Source organism: Ostrea edulis, chromosome 1 (genome assembly GCF_947568905.1).
Source record: "Ostrea edulis chromosome 1, xbOstEdul1.1, whole genome shotgun sequence".
In the NCBI taxonomy this organism is placed as follows: domain Eukaryota; kingdom Metazoa; phylum Mollusca; class Bivalvia; order Ostreida; family Ostreidae; genus Ostrea; species Ostrea edulis.
The window spans coordinates 6473991-6480132 of NC_079164.1; positions in this window are offsets into that span (position 1 = coordinate 6473991).

Sequence of the window (6142 nt, forward strand, 5' to 3'; positions counted from 1 at the left end):
AAACTAGCACTCGCAGTTTCACACAAGTTATTGTTGTACGTAGGATGTGAAAATTTGATACCAAATGTCAATAAAGGAATCTTTGTCAATACTTATTCTTTCTTGAATTTAGCGGTTAATTAAGAGTAATCTGCCCCCAAACTAATTTTCAGTAAGTGAAATGTTTTTCCATTAGCTTCTGTCCTAAAATAAAATACAGATGAGAATGCGTTATTACTTTAAACATCTTGTATTTTAGGAATCAGACTGGATACACTTATAAAGAGGACATTTTGTTCTTATAAGAATTGTAAAATTCATACTCTCTGGGTCTAAAGTTCTGTTCCAGGTTGGGTTCTATCAATCTAATTAAAATAAGATGTTAGATCCGCTCACATACTCGCTACATATTGTAGCGAGTATGTGAACGGATCTAACATCTAATTTTAATTAGATTGGGGTTCTATGATTTATAATGTGCAATATGACGGATTTCTTAAACAAACGGCCACGGGTCTTATCGGTCATCTGGGTATTAGTTAAAAGTATCACTTGCTCCAAAGGTTATGCAATCAATAATACATGTATTTTTTCTGTTATGCATATATAATTTAATTCTTATTGTATCCTTGTCTCCGATTGGTCAAATTCCAATTGAGGACCGCAAGTTATTTTTGTACAACCTGGTTTGGTATGGGGACACACCCCCTTGACAACCAGATGCCGGAACTATTTTGTCTCTCTTTCTAAATTTACATCGCAGCACTGTTTTCAGCCTTCTATGGAATAGAAAGTCAACGTGTACAATACGATACTTCGGTTTGATACACATTGTTTTCTCGTTGTCAATATTAGCATCTGCTTGTACGCAAATCACTGTTGTAAAACATCTTTCTTTGTATGTATAGTCGAACAATAGATTAAAACAAGGATATTAAATTCGAATTAATGATTTGCCAAGTAAGTATTACCCTGTTCATTTGGAAATACATTTATCATTGGAAAAAAAGTTGTTTCATTGCTTGATTCGTCTTTCAACAAAGCAAACCAAAATTCATACGTCACATTTTATTGCATGACGTCAGACACATTGACATGTGGATCGCGATTTGTCGTTTGCGTACATATTTTCTTGTGTCGGATTTAGTATTAGCGACAACGATGCATACAAGGGTAAGTTTTCATGTAGTAGAAGTGTTCACTGAGTTAAAAGCCGCAAATTATTGCATTTTCTGATATTTGAAGATTTATTTTGGGTAGGCCTAAACAATGCAATTTCCCGTATTTTCTCAATCTGTCGGAGATGAGCGACTTCAAAGTCTATCTCTATCTCTAAAGGACTGCGAAATACGCATTGCATGTATAGTCTACACATATTTTCTATCATGACAAACTTCACTTTCGATACAATATTTTGATAAACGGCTAGGCTCCGTAGAACTAAGATTAAAGATGGCGACCTTCACAGCTAGACGCGATTGAGCTAGACGCTTCGTGTCGTTGTTGCTAAGTGAATCATTGCGCGGCTCAGTTGACTTGTATTTTTCCGAGTTTATGTACACTTTGATAAACGAAGGTTGGCATCTTTGTCTCTTGCATAAAATTATAAGGAATTACTTTAATTCTGGGGCAAATTATACGAGTATAACCTGGTTTGGGTCAGTTTACGCTTTATAATCCGCGAAGCGGATCGCCGTAAAATGGCTAAATTTGCCCCAGAATAAAAGTCATTCCTTAAATAAGTTAAACTATAATATGCAGCAGTATAAAACAAGATGTGTTCTTTAAACACAAATGATCCCGAAATTGTCCATACTGATGAAAGGCTTCATAAAGTATGTTATATCAACACAAGGCTATGTGGACTATTTTGGAGCCGCCCAAAATCGAGTCGGACGCTTTGGGAATTGCGAAATTCAATTTTACTACATCCTTTGCTTTTCCTAAATATGTATTTAGTTTCAACATCAGGAAAATTAAAGAGGTCTTTCAAATTTTAATATACTGTCCAAATGGGACCTTTTAAAATGTGTCCCGTGTCGAGGATCAGAACCACCTAGGCACGCAATAGATCGTTTCTCTGATTGTCGAAAGTGAGAAGGTTCACTGGGGGCCGTCAGAGAAACTCTAACACTCACTACCGAACATATTTCATTTAGTTAACCGCCGTAAAATGGCTAAAATATTGCCAAAACGGCGTACTATCAACTGGAGACAACAACCGCTATAAATATGTCCCTACTTTGGAATCAAAACCCCTACCTCTGGGATCGCATGCTCCTTCTAAATATCTAATTAGTATCAAGAGCGTTAAAGATGTTATTTAAAACTCCTACCTCTGGGATCGCATGCTCCTTCTAAATATCTAATTAGTATCAAGAGCGTTAAAGATGTTATTTAAAACTCCTACCTCTGGGATCGCATGCTCCTTCTAAATATCTAATTAGTATCAAGAGTGTTAAAGATGTTATTTAAAACCCCTACCTCTGGGATCGCATGCTCCTTCTAAATATCTAATTAGTATCAAGAGCGTTAAAGATGTTATTTAAAACCCCTACCTCTGGGATCGCATGCTCCTTCTAAATATCTAATTAGTATCAAGAGCGTTAAAGATGTTATTTAAAACCCCTACCTCTGTGATCGCATGCTCCTTCTAAATACTGTATCTTATTAGTATCAAGAGTGTTAAAGATGTTATTTAAAACCCCTACCTCTGGGATCACATGCTCCTACTAAATATCTAATTAGTATCAAGAGCGTTAAAGATGTTATTTAAAACCCCTACCCCTGCGATCGCATGCTCCTTCTGAATATCTAATTAGTATCAAGAGCATTAAATGTTACTTAAAACCCCTACCCCTGGGATCACATGCTCCTTCTAAATATCTGATTAGTATCAAGAGCGTTAAAGATGTTAGTTAAAACCCCTACCTCTGGGACCGCATGCTCCTTCTAAATATCTAATTAGTATCAAGAGCGCTAAAGATGTTATTTAAAACCCCTACCTCTGGGATTGCATGCTCCTTCTAAATACTGTATCTTATTAGTATCAAGAGTGTTAAAGATGTTATTTAAAACCCCTACCTCTGGGATCGCATGCTCCTTCTAAATATCTAATTAGTATCAAGAGCGTTAAAGATGTTATTTAAAACCCCTACCCCTGGGATCGCATGCTCCTTCTGAATATCTAATTAGTATCAAGAGCGTTAAAATGTTATTTAAAACCCCTACCCCTGGGATCACATGCTACTTCTGAATATCTGATTAGTATCAAGAGCGTTAAAGATGTTATTTAAAACCCCTACCTCTGGGACCGCATGCTCCTTCTAAATATCTAATTAGTATCAAGAGCGTTAAAGATGTTATTTAAAACCCCTACCTCTGGGATTGCATGCTCCTTCTAAATACTGTATCTTATTAGTATCAAGAGTGTTAAAGATGTTATTTAAAAGCCCTACCCCTGAGATCGCATGCTCCTTCTGAATATCTAATTAGTATCAAGAACGTTAAAGATGTTATTTAAAACCCTTACCCCTGGGATCGCATGCTCCTTCTGAATATCTGATTAGTATCAAGAGCGTTGAAGATGTTATTTAAAACCCCTACCTCTGGGACCGCATGCTCCTTCTAAATATCTAATTAGTATCAAGAGCGTTAAAGATGTTATTTAAAACCCCTATCTCTGGGATCACATGCTCCTTCTAAATATCTAATTAGTATCAAGAGCGTGAAAGATGTTATTTAAAACCCCTACCTCTGGGATCGCATGCTCCTTCTACATATCTAATTAGTATCAAGAGCGTGAAAGATGTTATTTAAAACCCCTACCTCTGGGATCGCATACTCCTTCTAAATATCTAATTAGTATCAAGAGTGTTAAAGATGTTATTTAAAACCCCTACCCCTGGGATCGCATGCTCCTTCTGAATATCTGATTAGTATCAAGAGCGTTAAAGATGTTATTTAAAACCCCTACCTCTGGGACTGCATGCTCCTTCTAAATATCTAATTAATATCAAGAGCGTTAAAGATGTTATTTAAAACCCCTATCTCTGGGATCGCATGCTCCTTCTAAATATCTAATTAGTATCAAGAACGTGAAAGATGTTATTTAAAACCCCTACCCCTGGGATCGCATGCTCCTTCTGAATATCTAATTAGTATCAAGAGCGTTAAAGATGTTATTTAAAACCCCTACCCCTGGGATCGCATGCTCCTTCTGAATATCTGATTAGTATCAAGAGCGTTAAAGATGTTATTTAAAACCCCTACCTCTGGGATCGCATGCTCCTTCTGAATATCTGATTAGTATCAAGAGCGTTGAAGATGTTATTTAAAACCCGTACCTCTGGGACCGCATGCTCCTTCTAAATATCTAATTAGTATCAAGAGCGTTAAAGATGTTATTTAAAACCCCTATCTCTGGGATCACATGCTCCTTCTAAATATCTAATTAGTATCAAGAGCGTGAAAGATGTTATTTAAAACCCCTACCTCTGGGATCGCATGCTCCTTCTAAATATCTAATTAGTATCAAGAGCGTTAAAGATGTTATTTAAAACCCCTACCCCTGGGATCGCATGCTCCTTCTGAATATCTAATTAGTATCAAGAGTGTTAAAGATGTTATTTAAAACCCCTACCTCTGGGATCGCATACTCCTTCTAAATATCTAATTAGTATCAAGAGCGTGAAAGATGTTATTTAAAACCCCTACCTCTGGGATCGCATGCTCCTTCTACATATCTAATTAGTATCAAGAGCGTTAAAGATGTTATTTAAAACCCCTACCTCTGGGATCGCATGCTCCTTCTAAATATCTAATTAGTATCAAGAGTGTTAAAGATGTTATTTAAAACCCCTACCTCTGGGATCGCATACTCCTTCTAAATATCTAATTAGTATCAAGAGCGTTAAAGATGTTATTTAAAACCCCTACCCCTGGGATCGCATGCTCCTTCTGAATATCTAATTAGTATCAAGAGCGTTAAAGATGTTATTTAAAAGCCCTACCCCTGGGATCGCATGCTCCTTCTGAATATCTAATTAGTATCAAGAGCGTTAAAGATGTTATTTAAAACCCCTACCTCTGGGACCGCATGCTCCTTCTAAATATCTAATTAGTATCAAGAGCGTTAAAGATGTTATCTAAAACCCCTACCTCTGGGATCGCAGGCTCCTTCTAAATATCTAATTAGTATCAAGAGCGTTAAAGATGTTATTTTAAACCCCTACCTCTGGGATCGCAGGCTCCTTCTAAATATCTGATTAGTATCAAGAGCGTTAAAGATGTTATTTAAATGTTGCTCATTAACACTATATACCACGTTTGATCCTAGCTAAAGTTGGAACCTCTTCACAATTTTGGTGGAGGTCTTCTTGCTCTTCAATGCTATGCTTTAGTTTCTCTTAAAGATGTGCGGTTGTAGAGAGGATTTTTGTAAATTTTGGCACGTTTTGCTCACCTTTAAGGCTCCGGGGTGCAGAAGTCCTGAAATTTAAGTTTATGCCCCCTAATCCCAAAGATGCTGAACCAAATTTAAAAAGAATTGGAAAGGGAGTTGTGTTCAATTGTTGACGAACGGTGTAGGAGGAAGGATGCAGACCTATAACTGAAATCTTGACTCTGTAGTCTCAAACAACCAAGCCAAATACATAGTGATAATGAAATGAGAAGACTACAAAAATTGTGACCTACGCAGTACCCTGGTAATCGGTGATTAAAACAGACTTACCGGCCCTGCGTTTAGTCTAAGACTAAAACGTTTAATCAACATAGGTAATGACTATTCCTTAATCAAGCGCCCATCACTACAAGTGAAAGTAACGCGTTTTTCAGATATGACCTTTAAAATGGAAAATCCACTTGACGATAGGGGGTGGTACATTAAAGAACTCTCTCACTATAACGGTCACCATTCGTGCAACTTCATCTGTAGCTGATGAAGTCGCTACGTTAGTTTAAAATTCTCGAATTGGACATAAAAAAAACCCACCCACAACAAAAATACCCTTACTAAATATTTCTCTTGACCAAACAGTGTATTATGACTTTGAACCACGGTTCCTTGGTCAAGGTCACATTTCTATGGACATAACTGTAATATGGAGGGTAATAAATATCCATATTAGACACAGATATTAAATATGACCAGATTGTGTTT